This window comes from Pantherophis guttatus, chromosome 1 (genome assembly GCF_059756535.1).
Source record: "Pantherophis guttatus breed Tessera chromosome 1, ASM5975653v1, whole genome shotgun sequence".
In the NCBI taxonomy this organism is placed as follows: domain Eukaryota; kingdom Metazoa; phylum Chordata; class Lepidosauria; order Squamata; family Colubridae; genus Pantherophis; species Pantherophis guttatus.
The window spans coordinates 238,095,515-238,120,089 of NC_142063.1; the positions used below are offsets into that span (position 1 = coordinate 238,095,515).

Consider the following 24,575-nt stretch of genomic DNA (forward strand, 5'->3'; position numbering starts at 1 on the left):
AAGCATTGTGATTAACACCAGCTGTCTGCAATTACTGTAAGTTTGAATCTCACCAGGCTCAAGGTTGACTCAGCCTTCCATCCTTTCTAAGGTAGGTAAAATGAGGAACCAGTTTGTGGGGCAATAAGCAGACTTCGTATAAATATACAAAAGTATGAAGGCTATTGCTTAATGCATTGTAAGCCGTCCTGAGTCTCTGGAGAAGGGCGGCATATAAATCAAATAAATAAATAAATAAATAAATAAATAAACCGGGGGTGGGGGTGGCCAGCACCTGATGCATCCGGCCCACGAGCCGCGAGTTTGACACCCCTGCTCTAGCCCAACAAATATATTTTCAAATCATTTTAATTTGCCTAAAACTCCTTTTAGGTTTAACTTCTGGTAATTTCATTAATATCTCAGTGCCATTCTCTTGACAAATAGACCGCCATAGCATTTTTAATGAATTGTTTTTCATCTTCACTTTATAATCTATAACCTTAATATGTCTTAGATCTAAATACTAAACCTGGCCTTCCCGTGCTTAGTTTTTCAGGATCAGCAAAGGTACATTTCTGTAAAATAGGTCATTATTATCATACTGCTGATGTCAGATGAGTCGACGCTGAAGTTAGTACTTTGCCTAAGGTCTTCTAGAGAGTTCATGAAAGAAAAAAAGATTTGGAGTTATCGGCATTTCATTGAAAATAAATGCAACAAAAATGATGAGGTTGGTTTCCATGTCTTTAATGTTACAGTGTTTACTAATAGAACAGGAACAGGTGCATAACTAGTCTTAATTATAATGAATATCAACTTTTTATCAGACAATAATTATACTTGTTTTGATCACCTTATGTTGCCTTTGAACAGCATAACAACAATACCAGTAAACAACTTTCACCATTACTGTATAACCCAAGGTGCACAGGACAATTCTACACTTTTCTGCGGCTTGCAGACACTAATCCTGCCACATCATACGTTTTCAGGTACTGCATAGTGGCCCTTGAAATCTATCAAATGATGACCTGTGACTCAAACTAGTCTTAATGACCATCTGGTTAGTTATTTGTGATATATTATCTACATATTATTTTTTTATGCTTCCTGTATTCATTTAATGTTTCACTTCTCCCTTTAGATTCCTTTTTAGACTTTTGTTTGTTTTGTTTAAGAACTGCACATCTCCCTCACAGAATGACTCTGGGATGTCGTATATTAAAGTTTAAAAGCTATAAAATACTTTTTAAAATTGTTCATTGTTTGTATCCCATCTGCCTTATGCCAGGTTTATGACCATAATTCTCTAAACAACCTTACATTTATAGTAGATTAAGATAACTGGAATAATACTACAATTTGTTATATTTTTCCTCAAGATTTCTTGGGTTCTGAGGCAAAAGTTACAAGCAATTCTTGGCACAAGCAAAGAATTGAAACAATAGGCACAAAACAGTTTGTAGTCAATTAATAGAAAGACTATGATTACTTTGTATATATAGGCAATAATCTGAATGCAGTTATTCAAGTTTATGGAAACAATAGGTTGCTACCAATTTATAGTGCTAATATCTAGGTAATCCCTAGAGCAAGAATTAAAATTCTCACCTCCATCTCTCCACACCAACATGCTATAATGTTATAATGTTGTTCCTACACCAACATGCGTTTTTATTGATTGATGCCCAGAGGCAAAGTTAAAATGATATCCCCATTCAAAACTTGCAAATATAAGTTATAATGTTTTTCCTACATCAAGGAAGGAGGGATATAATTGAGTATGCTTAACTAGAAGCTGCATTATATTCATCCAATGGGGATACAAGTAGACAGTGAATTCCAAATGATAATGTTTATTTGTGTGAATAGTGAAGGATGCAATTATGATATTATTTCTAGTAAAAATTGATATTTACTAAAATATTGCAAGTGTAGCAACTTTACTATGATGTGATACATTAAAATTGTCCATACTACTCTTTTTTCTGTATGGTCTAAATGTAGGCCCAAATTGGATTATTTAAAAAAAATCACAATGGTTACTGTTTTGAACTAAGAGAATAAGGTGGAATCTTAAGAATATTCTCTGAATATTGAGAATAATAAGTCAAGAGAGAAAAATTTGCACGAAATTCTCTTTACCTCCATTTTTTGCTTGCTAAGGAATAAATGTACTTTGTAATGTGATCATTACTAGTCAATTTCCAAATAACAAAATAAATATATTCTTAAGGCTTCCTTCACAAATGACTTGAGATACAATATACTTAAAGCCTAGTTAATTTAAGCAGCAATGTTTTCAACAGCAGTGATTTGAAAAACATTTCTTTGCTTGTTGTTTTTTCATAGCCAGTCAATTAAAGGTGTTTGTCTGGGACAAATGTTGATTTTTTTTTTAAGGAAAGCAAGCTGTATTAATTAGTTGTCTTGAATATGTATAAGGTATTGAAACAGGCATTCGTCGTAACACACACCTATCCAGAAAGCAGCTTTGATATAAAAGACCTGTGAGTTACATGGATTTTTCTTACATTGTTTGTTTTATGGCATATTGCAAATCAATATGGTGAATCAATAACAATTGATGAATATTTTGGGTATGATGTAAAATCTGATGTATTTAATTTTAGCCATTTATTATATTGCTATCAATTCTTCTTTTTATCCTCTGTCACCTGAAGGCAATAAGGATATTGCATGCCCTATATGACTATGCCATAAGTAGAGGAAATCAGAGAAGAATCACAAAGACGGTGGCTTTCTTTGTGCCAAAATGGGCATTGACTTATTTTCCTAAATAAGAGCACAAGTTACAGTATGAACAAACATTTAAAAAAAGGAGTATACTTTTTCTTAGATACATAATATCTATCTGTTGTCTATCTTTCTAGTTATTGAAGAAAAATCAGATTTTATAATATAAAAAACCATAAATGCAAATAGTAACAAAAATAAAAACACCAAAGCAAATGCATAAAAGAAACAGCAAAATTTATAGTTCATATAATAAAATCAGCAGGGTGTTGTATATAAATTGTATTATGGAACAAAGATAAATAAGAAATGATTTGGTGAACACATTGCATGGCAAACATTAATTACAAAACTAAGCCAAGGACTGAAACATAAACATTTTGTTCTCTCAAGTTGTCAATATTCTGATTATTAAATGAATGGACTCCACGCCTATACCAGTATGGTCTCTGATTTAGCTCTGCCCATGCTAATTTTTTCCTTTAGTGTGTAATATTTTTAGCGTTGAGAAAATCCTACATTTTGCCAAATTGTTGAAGGCACTTTTTAAAGGTAACTTTGTTTTAGCTATCAATGCTAAATAGTAAACTTTAAACAAGATGGGATGTTGATCTAACATTCTATTGATGCTAGAATCAAATATTTATATATATAAAAAATAAGCTAAATCTAAAAAGGGTGTGTATGGTGAAATTATGATCTCACATTGAAATGGGATAAATTGGTATAATTATGTACTATATTTTTTGGACTATAAGACACTCCAGACTATAAGACACACATTAGCTTTAGAGGAGGAAAACAAGAAAAAAAATATCTGCCTCTGCCTCCCAGCATCCATCCGGTGTTCATCTGGCTAGCATCCTTGCAGCAAACAGCCTGGTCAGCTTCAGCACGTTATCACAGCCCCAGTACGTGGCTCATCAGGGCTCTGATCCATTGCACCCACCACTGGTCAAACTGAGTTGAACTGTTGCCGCTGTTGGGGAATGCTAGAGCCTTCGCTGCCGAGCAGCAGATTGGCAATTGGATTTGCCTCACGGAATACTGCTGATCAGCTGTTCAAGGCAGCGGTGATCTCCACCACTCATTTGATACCGCCCATTCACTGTCGCTGTGACCTGTTCACTGTGACCCATTCGCCACTGCCCATTCACTGCCACCATGGTCCATTCACTGCAGCCTGTTTGCTGCCCATTCACTGAGGACCATTCCCCATGGCCCATTTGCTGTGGCCCATTCGCCATTGCTCATTTGCCACTGGCCATTTGCTGCCGCTGCCCGTTCTGCTATTTCTGTTGTTTCAGAAATTTCTTGAAATAGAAAAAAAGCCTATGTGTATTTGTCTTAGGGCAGGGGTGTCAAACTCACATTGTCATGGCAGCGTCACATAACATATTGGGACTTTTTCCCGTTCGCTAAACTGGCATGAGCGTGGCCAGTACATGACAAATCCAGCCCATGGGCCGAGAGTTTGACAGCCCTGTCTTAGCGTATTAGAGAGGATAACCTATACGGTATATGCTCTTTACTTTTGTTTGTACATTGTACAATCTTGGGTTAGTAATTAGGGGTGGGTTTCAGCAGGTTTTGACCAGTTCTGGAGAACCAGTAGCGGAAATTTTGAGTAGTTTGGAGAACCGGTAGTAAAAATTCTGACTGGCCCCGCCCCCATCTATTCTCTACCTCCCGTGTCCCAGCTGATCGGGAGGAAATGGGGATTTTGCAGTAACTTTTCCCTGGAGTAGGGTGGGAATGGAGATTTTACAGTATTCTTCCCCTGCCGCGCCCACGAAGCCACGCCACACCCATAAAGCCACACGCACGGAACCGGTAGTAAAAAATTTTAAAACCCACCACTGGTAGTAGTGGTAAATTTGTAAATGATGGAGCATTATATAAATATTTTCCTGAATGCCCATAGGTTAGATGTTTTACCTTATTGTATACCACTGACAGGAAAAGAATATTATATATGTAATCCTGTAGCTTGTTTTGATTGAATGTGGGAAAATCATAAGAAGCAGGAGTATTTTGCAATAAAACCTGGAATGTATAATCTGTAATCTTTAGACAGGTCTCAGGAGTACCTGCATTACAGATCATAATTTAGTCATAATTTTGCTACATGGTATATATGGAACATTTATGTCCTTTTAATCTCCCTCATAAATCATTTCTCCCAGCTGCTTAATCACTTATACTGACCTTCTTTGAATCCTTTCCAACTTTTGATGGCCTCTTGGTAATGACATACCCACAGCTGCCTGAGTAGTCTAGGCACAGTCTTATACTACCCATATGAAGAAAAAGTTTTCATCAAGCAAGGAACATGTGCAAGATATTCAGAATCAACTGATTGGCACTGAAGATCACTTTAAAAGAATAAATGCATATGAAGTTTCCATGCATTTTCAGATTTTATGTTCCTACATTGCATAAATTGTATAGTTATTGAACATATCTGCGCTTTGGATTACTAATTCTTCAATGTAATTTTTTTCCCTTCAGCTTTCCAAACTGATTTGCATTATTTCTTGTTCTTACTTTACTTCTCGCTTTCATAGATCCCTTTCTTTTTCTTATTTCTCACTGGTAAGTCAAGCAGCTCTTAATTTAGTATCATCTGTAAAGGTAATTAATGCACTGCTTACATCGTCCTTCAGATCATTATTACAATTTTGCATTCCACTGAGATATAAAAAGTGTAGTAATCAATCTTGGAGTTTAAAGTATTACATTTGATTCCTATTGTGAGCATTCATCATAAAGAGTGTGTATCTGTATGTGACAGGAAATAGAATAATTTCAAAACAAACCATAATTAATTAAAAAATATTCCATAGCACATAAAGTATTAACAAGGATGTGTGAAGATTTAATGCTAAGATTGAAATATGGTTAAGACTGGTACCAACTAATACTGTTAGTATGAAAATGATGTTTTATGCACACTTGCATGGTGCTAACCAATATTTTTTTTCAATGATGTACTAAAATGAAATTGCAAAATAAATAGATCAAAGGGATGAGAAAAAAAATTACTGCAACACCTTCAGGTAACCTTCTCAATTTTACTTTTTCTTCCTCATATTATTTGGGTCTAAGGATAATGTTTGACTAATTTCTCATTTGTCACTGAATTGTAAACATCATTTGAAAATTGTGTGATGGCTTATTTTATATTCTTTCTTTACTAACCCCTTTTCTATCAAGAAAAAAAAAACCACATTTCATTACTGTCATAGGGTCAAACTCTCTAACCCTCAATGCAATAAGTTAGATAGAATTTGTGCCCTACAATGTATCTGATTTCAAATATCTAACTAGATTTGAAATAGTTGGTTAAACATTCGTATGTTGAAGGTTCAGGGATTAAATGTGCAGCAGTTGAATAGTTGGTGTGTTAAGGAATACATATCATCTAGCAATCTTTTTATGTTATATTAACTGTCTAGTTGTTCTGCGTAACCAGACTTAGTTGGAATGTCAAAGATAGTAGCTAAAGATTAGTCCTTACTGACCATGGAAGCAACACCAGGTTATCTGGACTCTACTGGAACAAAGCAACATCAGAAAAGTACATAACACCATCAGAAAAGCTCATAACATTCACCCTTAAAATTTATAAATAGGTGACCGTCAGGTCCCAGATATTTCTACAGGGACGCTAGCATTTTGGTGGGAGAAAGTGGGGAGGAATGGAGTAATCTCTATATGAAGTTTCTGTTTCTGTTTCCCTGCAATGATGTAATGTGGGAAGGGTTTGGTTAGCATTGGTTTAAATAGCTGGTTTTAAGTGAGAAACTTCAGTTCTTGCTTAGATTTCTTGTTATCACAAACCTTTCAATAAAAGCTCCTTTTGGAACAACTGCAGTTTCAAGAGTCCTGCTTTCTTTGAAAGATTGGAGAGGCAAGATCTTACAGTGGCTCATAATTAAACAGGATCAACTGAGAGCTTAAAAATGCTGTTAAGACAAGCAATTCTCTGTCGCTTCACACTTCTGTTTATGTTTATAAAAAGTTCATAGTTCCTGATCTTATTATTACTTTGGTCTCTCCAAATCAACTTTAAAGATATTTAGCAACCCCTTCTGAACCAATTATTCTAAAATTTGTCATGTTTCTTTCCTAAATTTATTTTTAAGACATTTTCAAAGACATAGCTTTCTACAATAGCAGGCAAATAAGTAAATCCTTTTTCTGAAGATCACCAAATGAAATTTAGAAGGGACATGTATGCCTCTAAATTTATTCAATGTACTAGCTGTACCCAGCCACCCGTTGCTGTGGCCCAGTCTGGTGCTTCCGCTGGGCTAAAAGAGTGAGGCTGAAGTTCCAAACTCTCCACGAACATTTGGTGGGCGTGGCCAACTCGACGTCACTCACTTTCATCAGTCACATGACAGCCCCCGAGCCACGCCTACGTAGCTGGTGATTAGGTCAGAGAACCGGTTGCCAAAAAACAATGGAAACCACAAAATCCTCCCTCTCTGTCTCCCCCTCTCTCGTTGAATCTCTCTATGTCTCTCTCCCCCATCTGTATCTCTCTATGTCTCTCTCTCCCCCTCTCTCTGTATCTCTGTCTCTCTCTTCCCCCCTCTCTCTGTATCTCTCTATGTGTCTCTCTCCCCACTCTGTATCTCTCTATGTCTCTCTCTCCCCCCTCTTTATCTCTCTATGTCTCTCTCTCTCCCCCTCTCTGTACCTCTATGTCTCTCTCTTTCCCCCCTCTCTCTGTATCTCTCTCTGTCCCTCTCTCTCCCACTCTCTCTCTCTGTATCTCTGTATGTGTCTCTCTCCCCCCCGTCTCTCTGTATTTCTCTATGTCTCTCTCTCCCTCTCTCTCTGTTTATCTCTGTCTCTGGCCCAGCCTCTTCCCTTACCTTTTCAGGCCAGGCCTTTGCAGCTCTCCGCACCACAGCAGAAACTCAGGGGCCCCCTCCGTCCTCCCTACACAGATGTTCTCTGGGGGCTCGATGGGGAGACGTATAGCAGGGAAGGGAAGGGAGGGAGGGAGGGGGTGCGGCAGGGGTTCGAGGCTGGTTTGGGGCAGTGTGGTGGAGGGAGTGAAGGATTACCAGACTATCTGGGAAATTGTCACAGAACAATGAGAAAGATCTCTTCACCACAGCAACAAACAGTACCACGAAGCAGCCACCACTTCCCCAAATTTGGCTCAATTTAAAACCCCACAAATTTAAAATACCCCAATTTAAAATTATTATGTTGATAGCCCAGCCTGGCAGAACAACAGGGTCTTCAGTGCACAGTGAAACACCCGAAGGTCGAAGATCTTACGTATTTCCGGGGGCAGTTCATTCCACAGGGCTGGGGGTCCCACAGAGAAGGCCCTCCCCCTGGGTGTCACCAGCCGACATAACTTGGCTGATGGCACCCTGAGGAGACCCTCTCGGTGGGAGCGAACTGGCCGGTGGGAGGCTATTGGTGGCAGAAGTCAGTCTCGAAGGTACCCGGGTCCTGTGCCATGAAGCGCTTTAAAGGTGGTGACCAACACCTTGAATCGCACCCAGAAGACCACTGGGAGCCAGTGCAGCTCACACAGGAGGGGTGTCATGCGGGCACAATGAGTTGCGCCCATAACCACCCGCGTGGCCGCATTCTGGACCAGTTGGAGCCTCCGAGTGCTCTTCAAGGGGAGCCCCATGTAGAGAGCATTACAATAGTCCAGCCGGGAGTTGATTTGGGGTCAAGTGGTGCCAAATTATAACTGGGAAAAAAAGTGAAGTACCAAATGAGAACCTCACATTTTATTCCTCATTCACATATTCGATTCCTTAGAAATATGCTTCTAAGGCCCTGGATTTGAATATATCTCTGCTATATTTATCTATCTATCTATCTATCTATCTATCTATCTATCTATCTATCTATCTATCTATCTATCTATTTATTTATTTATTTATTACTTTGATTTATATGCCGCCCTTTTCCGGAGACTCAGGGCGGCTTACAATGTTTTTACGCAATAGCCTTCATACTTTTGTATATACCTGCTTAGTAGGGCCTTTGGCCCCCCCAAGCGGTGTTCTTTTTTATACAAAGTCAGCTTATTGCCCCCACAAACCGTGTCCTCATTTTACCTACCTCGGAAGGATGGAAGGCTGAGTCAACCTTGAGCCTGGTGAGAATCGAACTCGCAGTAATTGCAGGCAGCTGGCAGCTAAATACTACTTTAACAGTAGTTTAGTCCACTGCATCACCAGGCTCCTATAATTTGATTCATTCAGCCAAATTATTTTAAGAATGAATTTAGTTCAGAAGATTGTTATCCATTCTGAGCAAAACAACCTCTCTTCAAAACTGATTAACTTACAGCTTTAAGGATATATTGAAAATGGCTTTATGATGGCTCAGTGTGATAAAAGATAAATGTAGAGTCAATATAACTATTGTAAGGGACCACCAACATATGAGTCAGAAGATCAATTACTCTATACTTTTTTTTGCAATTATTTTTTTTTCTGCAGCAAACAGACCTAAATAAAGCAGAAACGTTGCTAATTCCAGACAGTTTTGGTAACATTTACTTTTAAAATCTCTGTTGTTTCTTTTAAGAGTGATTTACAAAAGCTTACCTTGGCTTCTTTCAAAGCATACACTTTTTTTTCAATAAGTAATCAAGTAATATTGATATTTCTCTACCTTTCTGTTTGCCTTAAAGAGAAGCAGAGCAATAATATACAAGACAGCTTGGAATAAGGAAAGTTCTTGACAAATGTAACTAATACAGCCAAAAAAACAAAACAAAAACTGAACATCTACTTACTACTAAAACTCTTGTTGCCATGGTCTGTTATTTGGTGAAACTGGGTAACCATTTTTGAACCAAGGTATCTTAAATGCACTAACATATACAACTTAGAGAATGTGTCAAAAATATGGGACCCATAACTCCTGAGGGAATGAAATTTGGGGAAGTGGTGGCTGCTTCAGTGGTACTGTTTGTTGCTGTGGTGAAGAGATTTTCTCATTGTTCTGTGACAATTTCCCAGATAGTCTGGTAATCCTTCACTCCCTCTACCACACTGCAGCAGCCACTAACTGGGAAGGCAGAGATGGGGAGGGGAAGGGAAAGGAAAGGAAATGAAGGGAAGGGAAGGGAAGATTTCCAATGCAAAGGGAAGGGAAGGGAAGATTTCCAGATTGCCACATGGAAACTTAATGGGGAAGCTGATAGCTGGTAGGAAGTCGGAAGTCGCTCCTGCTGCCACTGCTTTTTTTTTCCTGTCCTTGGTTCTTCTATTTCTCTGTTTAGGTAAGAAATATCTCTGAAATGATGACCCAATGGGGTGTGGATTGCCTAGAATTGATTTCAGTGTACCTCCAAACTGCCTCATGTATGGGATACATTAGGAAATAAGAAAGGATGATGACTAGAACGAAAAACCTACACATTTTAACACCATCTGTTTGTATAGAAAGGACTTCTAAAAGAGCCTAGATAGCTCAGCAGACTAATGCATTGTAATTTAACTCCAGCTGTCTGCAATTAGTAAGTTTGAATCTTGCCAGGCTCAAGATTGACTCAGCCTTCCATCCTTTCTAAGGTAGGTAAATTGAGGACCCAGTTTGTGGGGGCAATAAGCTGACTTTGTAAAAATGTACAAAAGTATGAAGGCTATTGCTTAACGCATTGTAAGCCGCCCTGAGTCTCCGGAGAAGGGCGGCATATAAATCAAATTAAAATAAATAAAATAATAAATAAATAAATAAATAAAAAGGCATGTAAAAACAGGATTTAATACATTCAATAAAAATTGGAAGACATAGTCAACTCTCCATGGCCAACTCAGCACAGCCAAATTGCCATGGGACAATTCACCATGGCCAACTTGCCACTGGACAACTTGCTGGGGGGATGAGAGTTACACTAATATCTAATAAATCGTGGAATAGAATCATTTAAAAAAAAGGATGCCAAAGGAAGGACAAAATGAAACGTGAATGATAAAAATTAAAATATATTTTTAACTATTTTAAATAATTAAATTGAATTGTTGAATTGTCCCACAATGAGTTGGCCATGGCGAGTTGGCCATGGTGAGTTGTCCCATTCTGCAACTGGTGTTCTCTGACTAGTATTATTTGCAAGTTGCTTGGAATTTGTTAATCCAAACCTTTCCCAATAAATTGTAGTGCAATTGTTTCCCCATGCCAGACAAATAGTTTTAGGTTTGGGCTGATAGAAGATTGACCAGCAAATAATGAGATCTTTATTCAGCTATTTACCCTTAGGGCAATTTATCCTTAAACTGACATAAGAGAAGCACAATACTTTTTATGTGGATAAAAATGTTCTAAATCACACAAGCATTTGCATTTTCCAGAACTTTTCCTCAGATATATGTATAGCATCAAACAAACAAGGGAAAAAGAGAAGATTTTAAGGCATTAAAAGAAAAAGATACAATTTGGAATTGTCATTAGAGACAGATGGGTGCTGTTCACATTTATATGGGATTAGATCCCATTAAATTTACCTCACACTAAACATAAATAAGATTGGTCTGTTAATTGGGTTATGAGAAACTTGGTGGAAAACTGATTTAAAGTGCCATCAAGAGCTGCTGGAACAAATGTCTTTAAAACCCTCGAGCCGGCAGTAATTCAGATCTCAACACCCAACTTGAGAAACATTCTGCTATTCGATAATTATTACATGCAAGGTGACAGTAGGGCCATATTCACTTTCTGGTTTCTTTAATGCCATTGTCACAATCTTATCACCTCACCCACTATGGGCTGGGAGCACTATATGAAAAGATAAGCACATTTTATGCAAGTTGGTTGTGTGGTGTTTTAACAATGTTGATTGAACAAGTTTCCAAAAATGGAGGGTTATGTGCCATAAAGCAAGATTGTGCCTCTGAATCTTCCAAGTGTGGAAATAGAAACTGGGACTGGAGGACACAGTGAAAGAGGCAGAGTTCCATTATTACCTCCCTGCAGTTGTATTAATGTGAAAATAGTTCCTAAAACAGAAGTGGGTGATTTTTCAGGTTGAGGAATGTTCTCCTCCATCCTTTCAAGCCATTGCATCACACTTGTGTCAGAAGCACTGAGGAGCTTGTGGGTTGAAAGGATTAGCTAGTGACATCACCACTGCCCAATGAATGTCCAGTTGGGGGCTTCTTTCATGTCCTCAGCAGGAACTGGAGCAAAGGACAGGAGCTCACCCTACTCCATGGCTTGAATGTGGGCTTCCTAAGCTCCAACCCAGTGTCCTAACATATGAGTCATTATGCTCCTATCTTTGAAGCAGGGGTGAAATCTAGCAGGTTCTGACAGATTTTGGAGAACCAGTAGCGGAAATTTTGAGCAGTTCGGAGAACTGGTAGCGGAAAATTTGAATAGTTTGGAGAACTGGCAAATACCACCTCTGGCTGGCCCCAGAGTGGGGTGGGAATGGAGATTTTGCAATATCTTTCCCCCAGGAGTGGGGAGGGAATGGAGATTTTGCAGTATCTTTCCCCTGCTACACCCACCAAGCCATGCCCACCAAGCCACACGATGCCCACAGAACCGGTAGTAAAAAAATTTGGATTTCACCACTGCTTTGAAGCCATAATTCCTTCCGGGTAGCAGACCAATATGGCAACTCTTTATTGAATGCCAAGGACGAAGGGGCGATGTCCGGCATTTTCGAGGGTGTTGGGGGGGCAGCTGACCATCTTACAACCCCCGCCCAGCAAGCTGAAGCATAGCCGGCTCGATTGAGCCGTAGATGGAGCCGGAAGAACACCCGGCCACCGTGGAGATAGTTAGGGATGGCGCGGCAGGCGGTAAACGGTGGCGAACATTGAAACCGAGGCCCAGCTGACTGTCATAAATCAAACGGCTACGGGGCTGGAGCGGTTGAAGCAACGGTCAGCGATGTTGCTGTGGCGGTGGCAGCGCAGGCAGCGCTGGCGGCGGTCCCTGGGCTGCTGTAAACTTGATTTGCAGCATACTGGGCGCTGCAGGCAGCGATGCGGGGCGGCAGCCATGGATACGGAGGCGGAGCTGACTAAAATGACACTTGCAACTATGATGTTGACAGCAACAGCAGCAGCAACACCGGGAGGCTAGGCTATGAGGATGCCCTCTCTAGACAATGGAGAGGGCTTTGCTGCAAGCAGTTACCCCCCCTCGATGTAATGGGGAAGGGGCCTGGACATTCACTTAATCACCTGAATTCAACTTAATCACCTGAATGGCCCTATCTGAAAGAGCATGGTAGTGGTGGGGGCTAGGGAACTGAAGACATTTTTTTGATCTTCCCCTGTCTGCTTCTCCCCCCCCCCTTACTAGACCTAGGCCTAGTTTGGCCATTCAGCGAAAAAAAAAAAAAACTTGTAGCTGTTCGATCAACTTATAGCCTTTTTAAAATATCTTTTCCTCCTTGACTATCCTAATTATCCTGATTATTTGATTTCATCTCTTCCGCCTGGATGCTCCACTTTTGCTTTTTTCAACCTTATCTTCGGATTTTTGCTGATATCAGAAAGGGAAGAAGCATAGACATCGAGAGTCTTGAATAATTTATTTGTAATATTTATACAAATGGATGGGACGGACCATCTTCTCCTTTGTTTCTGTAACTCTGGACTGGTCGCCGTGAGAGGGCGGTCATTGTGACTCTCATCCCCCTTTTTTATGACTAACTTATTTTAATCACAAGACTTTCCCATCACTGTAAGAGGGAGATGGTATTCCGATGTTCTATTATATTAGCTTCCTTGTACAATTATCTACTTTACCCTTTTTGTCTTAACCATCTGTTTTAAACCATCTTTAACACCTTAAGAAGAAAATGGCCTTTCATCGCCTCCAATTCTATCTCACCTCCGATGTATTCAATAACAGAACTCCTAGCACTGCGAGATTCCCCCGTCTCGCAAGTTTGGCCCTCCCAGTTATCTAGGGCCGCCCTCAAGGACGGGTTTTGGAACCCCGAGAGGTGGTATGCTAAGAACCGGAAGCTTTGGGGTTTTTTAGATAGTTTTTCAAATTCTATTTTAAGGGGATCTGGGAGGAGGGTGGTTTCCAATGTAAATAATGAGGCTGGGGGGCCTCCCAGGAGGGGGGTGGGTTGTATGGGTTCAGGGATTAACCCGCGAGGGACGGGGTCTAGTCCATCTGAAGAGCACGGCGGAGGAGATGCAGAATCTGGGGCCAAGGAGAGGGTTAGAGCTTGTGCTGTTGATAGACATTACATCAGTACTGTAGGTGGGAGGGGCAGATATGGCGGGAGTAGGGGGCCACATCAAGTTGCGGGAGTGCGCGCTCGCTGTCTTCAAGCGGTGGCACGCTCCGGCCCCCAATGCTCTTCTCGTTCCCCAGGTGGCACAGACCCTCAGGCCCTGGGCTTTCGGCTGATGCTATGCAATGTCAGGTCCGTGGTAAATAAAGCCCCCCTCATTTGTGATCTTGTTCAGGAGGGGGGAGCGGACCTAGTGGGTATTACGGAGACCTGGTTGGGCCAGGAGGGGGGAGTCCCTCTCATAGAGATGTGCCCACCCGGTTTCTGGGCATTTCATCAGCCAAGGTCACAGGGAAGGGGCGGGGGGGTGGCAGTTATCATTAAAGAGGGTCTTAGTCCGAGGGAGGCCACTGTTCCTCAGACGGCCGGATGTGAGTCCCTCCTTGTGAAGTGGGGTCATGGGGTGCAGATGGGCCTGCTGGTTACGTACCTGGCTCCCTACCACGTGGCAGCGGCCTTGCCTGAACTACTCAACGTTATAGCCGCGGTGGCGATTGATACCCCTAGACTTATGGTCATGGGGGACTTCAACCTGCCATCCGTCGGTGAGGCGTCTGAGGTGGCTCAGGAGTTCATGGCTTCCATGACGGCCATGGACCTGACCCAATTAGTTCATGGCCCTACTCACACGGGGGGAAACACGCTGGACCTGGTTTTTGTCTCTGGTCAGTGGCTGAGTGGTCTCGAGATAGGGGATATAGCGATCGAGCCCTTGTCATGATCAGATCACTCCCTCCTTTGCTTTGACCTTCGAACCACCACACCCCGCCGCAGGGAGGCAGAACCGATGAGGTGGTTCCGCCCCAGGTGCCTGATGCACCCGGATAGGTTCCAGACGGAGCTTGGGCCATTTCCTGAGGCTCTGGCACACGGCTCGACTGAAGACCTAGTGGCTGTCTGGGATAGGGCAGCCGCTGGAGCTTTGGACCGGGTCGTGCCTTTGCGGCCTCTGACCCGGCGTCGATCTCACCTGGCTCCCTGGTTCACCGAGGAGCTGAGGGAGATGAAACGCCGGAAAAGATGCCTGGGGAGCAGTTGGAGGGCCAGCCGTTCTGAATCTGACGAACACTGGTAAGGTCTCATATTAAGACCTACCTGGTGGCAATAAAAGCAGCAAAGTGTAACTATTTTTCCGCTCTTATTGCATCATCAGATAATTGCCCGGCCGCCCTGTTTAGGGTGACCCGCTCCCTGCTCCACCAGGAAGCGCGGGAGGACCCCTTGGAGGGTAGAGCCGAGACTTTGTACAATATCTGTATGACAAAATCGCTCAGATTCGGGAAAATTTGGACTCTGACTGGGTAGATTCGGGAGGGAGGATGGAGGCAAGTCTTGAGAATATTACCTGGGAAGAGTTTGATTCTGTGACTCCGGAAAACGTGGACAAGATACTGGGCAGACTAAGCGCGGCCACATGTTTATTGGACCCGTGTCCCTCCTGGCTGGTGCTGGCCTCTCGGGAGGTTACACGAGGTTGGCTCCAGGGGATTATAAATGCTTCCTTGAGAGAGGGTGTCTTCCCTGCCGCCTTGAAGGAGGCGGTGGTGAGGCCTCTCCTCAAGAAGCCTTCCCTGGACCCAGCAGTGTTGGCTAATTACCGTCCAGTCTCCAACCTTCGCTTCGTTGCGAAGGTTGTTGAGAGTGTGGTAGCGCGACAGCTTCCTCAGTACTTGGATGAATTGGCTTATCTAGATCCGTTCCAGTCGGGCTTCAGGCCTGGATACAGCACGGAAACGGCATTGGTCGCATTGGTAGATGATCTCTGGAGGGCCCGGGACAGGGGTTGCTCCTCTATCCTGGTCCTATTAGACCTCTCAGCAGCTTTTGATACCATCGACCATGGTATCATGCTGCACCGGTTGGAAGAGTTAGGGGTGGGGGGCACCGTGTTGCGGTGGTTCTCCTCCTTTCTCTCTGATCGGTCGCAGTCTGTGTTGACAGGGGGGCAGAGGTCGACCCCGAGGCCCCTTGTATGTGGGGTGCCACAGGGGTCGGTTCTCTCACCCCTTCTGTTCAACATTTATGTGAAGCCGCTGGGTGAGATCATCCGTGGTTTTGGGGTGAAGTATCATCAGTATGCTGATGATACTCAGCTATACATCTCCACCCCGGACCACCCCAATGATGCCCTTAAAGTGATGTCCCAGTGCCTGGAGGCTGTACGGATCTGGATGGGGAGGAACAGACTCAGGCTCAACCCATCCAAGACCGAGTGGCTGTGGTTTCCGACGTCAATTGGTGCCATCACTGACTATTGGGGATGAGTCATTGCCCCCCACGGAGAGGGTTTGCAACTTAGGCATCCTCTTGGACTCACGGCTGTCTTTAGAAGAACACTTGATGGCTGTGGCCGGGAGGTCTTTTTATCAGGTTCGCCTGATTCGCCAGTTGCGTCCCTTTCTGGATCGGGACTTGTTAAAAAGGGTCACTCATGCCCTCGTCACTTCATGCCTGGACTACTGTAATGCTCTCTACATGGGGCTCCCCTTGAGGAGCACCCGGAGGCTCCAGCTGGTCCAGAATGCGGCCGCGCGGGTAGTTATGGGAGCAGCATGGCGCTCCCATGTGGCTCCCCTCCTGCGCGAGCTGCACTGGCTCCCTGTGGTCTTCCGGGTGCGCTTCAAGGTCTTAGTTACCACCTTTAGAGCGCTCCATGGCTTAGGACCGGGGTACTTACGAGACTGCCTTCTGCCACCAATAGCCTCTCACCGCCCAGTACGCTCCCATAGAGAGGGGCTTCTCAGGGTGCCGTCAGCCAAACAATGTCGACTGGCGGCCCCCAGGGGGAGAGCCTTTTCTGTGAGGGCACCCACCATCTGGAACGAGCTCCCCCCAGAGATACAGAAGATTCCGGATCTGCGCACTTTCCGCCGCGCCCTCAAAACATTCCTGTTTCAGCAGGCCGGCCTGGCCTAACTTTCCCTTTATATTGCTTTTTGATTTTATTTTAAACTGGGATGTCTTGAATTATCTAGGACCAGAGTGTTTAGTATATTTTAATTGGTTTTTTTTTTTATTAACGTTTGTATTACATGTATTTTTATCGTTCGCTGTTCACCACCCTGAGTCCCTTAGGTATAGGGCGGTATATAAATTTAATAAATAATAAATAAATAAATAAATAATAGTTGACCTTATTATGGACTCAAAGAGCCACAGAAGTATTGTACGATGACATAAGAGAATCACTGGGAAAGGTCCAAAAGTACAGAAGATTTAAAAGTGAATGTTCAATTGAAAATCAGAGACTTTTCTTTAGGGCTTAATGAACAAAAATTAAAAAATCTTATGCTGCTTTGCTTTTATCTACCAACAGTGAGCCTTTAATATGCACAAAGGTGGAAGGCTCTATAAATATCTACAATTTAAGGTGGAGATGGTAAAATTGACATATTTGATTTCATAAATCAAAGACTTTGAGTAAAAGATTGACCACTTTTGTTTCTAGTTAGAAACAAGTTTTGGATTTTTGTTTTTAGAGGAACTGGAAGAAATTAAGAAATTTTGGGATCTGATGATTAAAATTATAGGGGATTATAGAAATAATGTGGACAAATATTAACCTTAGAGCAACATTTTGATGTTTTTTTTTATTTATAAGTGTACCAATGGAAATTGATTGTCATTCTTTCTCTATTTTATGTAATTTTCTTTTCTTTTTCCACTTTGATCTTTCTTTCTTGATATTCCCCCCCCCCTCCCAAGCCCTTTTTTCTTGTCTGTTTATCATTTAATTTTCTTACTTGAAAATCAATACAGTTTTTTTTTTCTTTCAGGAAAATTTCAAAATGATATGGGGCTTTGTGCTTTGTTTAGGTGATTGAACAAACATATTTAGAGCTATTCTTAGCTTGAACCAATTTTTAAAAATGCTCATTAAATCAATAGCGTTGCTGCCTAATTGCAATCTTATGATCTTGGCATGCTCTGTGGACACCAAAGTAGGAAATGATAATTGCATATAGCCTGTGGATTGCCCATATTTGGATTTAAAGAATTACTGTATGAGGTTCATGGGCATTTGTTACAAGAGCAGTTTCACTTGATTTCATGTAAATGTTCACATCAGTTGTTACTCAGCATTTTGCCTGCAGAAAAACCGTAGAAGATTGTTTAATATTTTGCAGTATTTTCAGTTAAATAGTGATGGTGTTACCACTTCCAACTTCTGTTCTATTATTCTGAACTAAGTTATGAGCTAATTTTTGGAATTCATCCAATGAGAAATAAACTTTCTCCATGGAATAAAAGAAAAGCCAGAAAAGAACAATGACTAAATACACTATTTTTCATTGGCTGGATGTTGGAATGTAGTTATGGGAAATGTGTTTTTATTATCATCGCTTTGGTGACCAGTTTGCCCATGCTACAATGAGAAATGGTATCTTTAATTTATAATGTAAAACAGATATTAAAGAAATCAAATTGCAGCCCATAGATAAACTAATTTTTATATTTTATGTCATCAGCCTGGAAGCATGAGAACTTCAATGTATGTATCAAGCCAGCTTCTAAATTATGATTTTATAATGAGGTAATGCTAAAAGCTAAATTGAAATTCGTTATCTTCAAGTGAACATACAACTTTTTCTTCCAATATTGTTCATTGCTTCCCAACTCATGTGTCTTCAGTATTGATTTGCTGCCCTTTTGTAGCTAATTATCTTTCTGGATCTTTTTATATGAAAAAAAATTCAATTCATTTAATTTACTACTGTGAGTATCCACCTAATTGCTTCAACTTCTTCAATAGATCACGAACATAGAATTTTTGCTGGTGATGAAAAAGCCAAGGAATCTTTAGGTTCATGAGAACACAATAATAATTTCATAAGCTTAGGCAAATGCTACAAACAGTGATGAAGGTGGCATTGATTTTGTCATCACAGAATGGAAAACATATCAATTCCTTTGTTATTCTTTGTAATAAGCATAAAAAATCTAGCAATTTCTAACTGGAATATTCATGAATTATACATCCCAATTTACATCTTCCCATTGTTATTTTTCCTTCATTTCTTCATCATGTTTTGGTGCAGAGAGAGTTGATATCCTGACAGAGAAAGGGGAAATTTTGCCACAAAAGCAGAAAGAAAAATTGTATTGATCTTATTTCCAACAAATTTATTATCTGTTACTTTTGTAGACTCTAATATTAGATTTCCCTTGTTTTATTGGAAGATTTTTGGAGCACTGACAACTGGTGAGATCCCTAGCTGATAGAATATAGCCATGATGGCGAACCTATGGCACGGGTGCCACAGGTGGCACGCGGAGCCATATCGGTGGGCACACGAGCTCAGCTCTGGCATGCATGTGTGCACCAGCCAGCTGATTTTCGGACCTTCTGGGTCCACCAGAAGTCAGGAAACACAGAGTTTCCAGCCTCTGGAGGGCCTCTGGGGGGGGGGGAAAGGCCGTTTTTGCCCTCCCCAGGCTCCTAGAAAGACTCTGGAGCCTGGGGAGAACAAAAAACGGGCCTACCGGGCCCACCGTGCCATCATGTGCCAAAAGCGGGGGGAGCACGGGGGAGCAGGGCACATAGAATTATGCATGTGGGCACGCGTGCATGTGACCCCACCATCCCCCCACTTTTGGCATGCGATGGCAAAAAGGTTAGACGTCACTGGAATATAGAATAGCAGTTGGAAGAGACCTTGGAGATCTTCTACTCCAGGGGTCTCCAACCTTGGCAACTTTAAGACTTGTGGACTTCAACTCCCAGAGTTCCTCAGCCAGCAAAGCTTAAAGCTGCCAAGGTTGGAGACCCCTGTTCTAGTCCAAACCCCTGCCGACTAAATTAGGTTAAAATCACTTTGCATCACCAATCTTACGCAGTCTCCCAGTTATTGTTTTCTTACTTTCCTCTCACTTTGCAATCAATGAAGACAATTGTCAGCTTGAATCCAACAAAGAACAATAGGAAAAACAGCTTCTTTCTCTCCACTTTCTCCTCCTCCTCCACTTCTACTCAATGGATCTCATGCAATGCACTCAATGATGCATAAAGACAACAGGATCTTTTGATTGTGTGGCGTGTGACATAATTTACTCATGTGTGTGGTCTGGGCAAATAGTGACTACTTGGGTTTCAATTCATAGTGCTGCTGTTACTTTACTTACACTTTGATGAATGTTTACAAGGAGCTTTTTGATGCTGCTACACTCTAGTGTGGAAGGGAAAGGAGACATTGACTCTGCTTCGTATCATGATCAATCTAAAGATATAGGAAGAAGGGAAGCAGCTACAAGCAACTTCTTCATATACTTTTTTTGGGGAGAAAAGATGACCATTTTAAATACTTCCAATGAGTTTTTCAGTTTGGCTTGGTCTGATGTGAGACTCAGATGCTACCTTTAGGTGCTCCATCCAACAAGTGAGGAATGTTGAGGAGCCTTTGGAATCTCTAGTTATAGAGCAGTGGAGGGTTTCAAAAATGTTTACTACCGGTTCTGTGGGTGTGGCTTGGTGGGTGTGGCATGGCTTGTGGGCATGGCTTGATGGACGTGGCAGGGGAGGGATACTGTAAAATCTCCATTCCCTCCCTAATCCAGAGGAAGGTTACTGTAAAATCCCCATTTCCTCCCAATCAGCTGGGACTTGGGAAGCAGAGAATAGATGGGGGTGGGGCTAGTCAGAATTTTTACTAACGTTCTCCAAACTACTCAAAATTTCTGCTACCAGTTCTCCAGAACTGGTCAGAACCTGCTGAAACCCACCTCTGTTATAGAGGCAGCTGTGACTGTGTTTCTTTATAATATAATCAATGTGGCTAAGGAAAGAAGAGAAACTGCTTATTACTGTTCATGTGTTGGGCTGAAGATGTGAAGGTAGGACTAACTTCTTAAATGTGCTTCATGCTCTTTTTGTAAAGAAGCTTAGATGCTGTGTTTTACTTTATAGTCTCATTTCTTTTGTAAGCCCTTTCTGGAGTCTGTGTATATGTTTGTGGGTGAAGGAGAAACTGGCTGAAGGAAGGAAGAGTAGGAGCAAGCTGAGCTTATTCAGTGAATAATGTTAGCAGGGAACACAGAAAGGAGATCACTCTGAAGAAAAAAGAATAGCAGGCCAAAATCTACTGCTGGCCTATAGTCTCTCCTAAAGCAGTTGTGTTTCATTCAGGCACTTTATCATAAAACTGTCAAGCAAGTAGACCACCTCCAAGCCAATCTGATGGAAAAGAACTGAAGGCATCCTTTTGAGCTGCAGGAGATGGTAGGGGTGAGATCTCTTGCTGTGGAGCCTGAATACACTATCTATCCCAAGTGTCGCTGTAGCACTATATAAATTTTGTAGAAAGGTCAATGCTGGGTACATGACAGTTCATGCTCCAATATTTTAGTTTGTATCTGCTTAAACAAGATTTCTTTAAATTATAATTTATGATTTGGGACTCTGTTTTTATCTTTAGGGTCTTTTTTCTTTCTTTCAGACTTTGTACTTTCTGTGTAATCCCATCTGAATGGTATTTTAATTTTGACATTACCCAGGGATTTAAAAAGTTTGCCTCTTACAGATATGTACTGTGGGAATGATTGCAATAAAAGTGTTTGGGCTTCTTGTACATCATTTCTACATAACCTTCAACATGATAAATGAGGATTTGAGGAGCATTAGTAATGTACAGGGAATGGAATCTATTTCCGGACTCTACCATTGTAATTAGGTCCTGATAGAGTAGTCTGTAACAAATTAGCTAGAAAGTTGCTTGTTTCCCTCCTCCTTCCCCTGCTTGTTTGAAAAAGCATGTCTATAGAAGAAAGGTTTGTAAATGGATGATACAGAACTTAAAATCAGAGATGCCAATGAAAAAAGTATATAATCTATGTCAGACAGAATGGGACTTTTAGTCTCTGACTTTTCATTCTCCTCGGGCGTTTCTCCTCGGATGATTCTCCCCTGACTTATCTCCTCAGCTGGCAAGCTTCCAGTCATTTGCCCTGGGGAATGGGCCATCAGCCCCTTCGTCCCACACCCTTCGACACGGCCCATTCGCAGAAAGAGGGTTTGTCTTGGGTGTTCCACCCTCTGTGACAGTTAGCCCCCAACCAATTGGCTAGAGGGGGTGTAATAGAAATCCAGCCAAAGGAGAGAGGTGTAAAAGAATTTGCCTTCCTCCCCCCCCCACCCCACCAATACAGGGAGGGACAGTTGGTTTACTCGGAGGTAAGTCTCACTATATTCAATGCTAGGATTGCAGTGTGAAATATTTGCCTAGTATTTCAAATGGAACAGTTGGTTTATTCGGAAATGAGAATTCTTTAGAGGACAATTAATAGAAATCCAGTGAAAGGAGAGAGGTGTAAAAGAATTTGCCAAAATGCCTGACTTCCTTCCTTCCTTCCTCTCTCTCTCTTCCCTGCTGCCAACCAATACAGGGACACTGTTACTGAGCGGGCTAAAAGCCTCCCTCCCTCCCTCCCTCCCTCCAACCAGTTAGTTAACCAAGTCTAGAAGGGTCCAATAGAAGAGAATTTTTCCTTCCTTCCTTCCTTCCTTCCTTCCTTCCTTCCTTCCTTCCTTCCTTCCTTCCTTCCTTCCTTCCTCCCTCCCTCCCTCCCTCCCTCCCTCCCCCCCTCCACTTACCCACCCACCCACCATAACAGCATAACATGGCAACTAGCCATGTTTGAGGCTCCTCTAGAGGCGTGGAGCTCTAGAGGGGTGGAGTGAAGGTTGTGTGTGTGTGTCTGTGTGTGTCTGTGAAAAAGGAAAGGAAGGCAGGTGCAGAGATAAAAGGCCATTTCACTTGATTACACTCCAGACAGCAGTTGGTTCCTCTTCTGAACTGGAGACCAGGCTATTGTGGTGGCGGGGGGGGGGGGATAAAATAAAATAAAAGAAGATGGACATTGTTTTGGGGAACTGAATTCTACAGAAAATGAGGATTGTTGGAGTGGGAGCAATATGCTGGTGTTGTAAACCACTCAGGGAATGTGTCTCCTCTCTTCCATCACCCACCCCCACCCTCACCCCACCCGAAAGTGATATCCTAGCGATCTCAATTGCCCTCGTTGAAAGACACATTTTCTCCACTTTGCTTAACCCACCCCCTCTTCTCTATCTCCATCCCTCCCCCACCCACCTCTCTGGAGACAAAAGGGAGAGGCTGCGCAGCGTTTCACACGCTGGGTTGGGAGGAATGAAAGTGCCCGACCCAGTCGCCCATCCAGCGGAGCCATTGCTTTAGCCCACTCAGTAACAGTGGGTGGGGGGGAGAGAGGGAGGAAGGAAGGAAGTCAGGCATTTTGGAAAATTCTTTTACACCTCTCTCTTTTCGCTGAATGTCCTCTAAAGAATTCTCATTTCCGAGTAAACCAACTGTTCCATTTGAAATACTAGGCAAATATTTCACGCTGAAATTCTAGCATTGAATTTAGTGAGACTTACCTCTGAGTAAACCAACTGTTCCTCCCTGTATTGGTGGGGTGGGGAAGAGGAAGGAAAGAAGGCAGGCATTTTGGCAAATTCTTTTACATCTCTCTCCTTTGGCTGGATTTCTATTACACCCCCTCTAGCCAATTGGTTGGGGGCTAACTGTCACAGATCACTGTGGTCACAGGTCACTGATCGCCTTCTGCCATCAACAACCTCCCACTGGCCAATACGCTCCCACAGAGAGGGGCTCCTCAGGGTGCCATCGGCCAAACAATGCCGACTGGCGACACCCAGGGGGAGAGCCTTCTCTGTGGGGGCGCCAGCCCTCTGGAATGAGCTGCCCCTAGAGCTCCATCTTAGCCCCAACCTGCGTACTTTTCACCACGCCCTTAAGACCTTCCTGTTCCAGCAAGCCGGACTGGCCTAATATGAATTTTATTATGGGTGTATGTGTGTTTTAAATTTGCAGGCCAATTTTATATATTGATTTTAATTTGGTTTTAAATTTTATAATTCTATGTGTTTTAATATGGCTGTACACCACCCTGAGTCCTTTGGGAGAAGGGCGGTATAGAAATCTAATAAACTTAAACTTAAACTTAAACAGAGGTGGAACACCCAGAACGAGCCCTCTTTCTGCGAATGGGCCGTGTTGAAGGGTTTGGGACAAAGGGGCCGGTGGCCCATTCCCCAGGGCAAATGACTGGAGGTGTGCCAGCTGAGAAGATAAGTCCGGGGAGAATCACCCAAGGAGAAATGCCTGAGGAGAATGAAAAGTCAGAGACTAAAAGTTCTAGACCCATGTCAGAAGAGATACCACTCTGGGATGTGGCCACAGTCACTCAGGCAGTGAGAAGAGGAATTCTGATCCCATCCATGGTCCCCATTCTTCTGTTAGAAATGTGTATCCATGTTTGTATGTGTGTGTGTGTGTGTGTGTGTGTGTTTTCCTAGAAATACATAATTATGAATAGTTTTCATTTATAAAGTAAGAAGAGAAGCTTCTCAAGTGGGAGATATTTATTTCAAAACTTTCTTTCCATTCTGCAAACATTTCACAAAGGTAGCAAAAATTAATCGTTTTCTTCATTTTAAAATAAGGGTGCTTTGCCATTAGTTAGAAACGTGATGTATTAAGTACTGAAGCTCACTGTCAATGCATTAGCAGATGGAATGGAATGTATGGATGAC

General features: G+C 42.2%; 1 long non-coding RNA gene across 1 annotated transcript in view; it reads left to right on the forward strand.

Moving 5' to 3' along the window:
- Nucleotides 1–24,575, forward strand: part of LOC117660897 (uncharacterized) — a 60,832-nt gene that overhangs the window by 34,352 nt on the left and 1,905 nt on the right. The window lies entirely within an intron of this gene.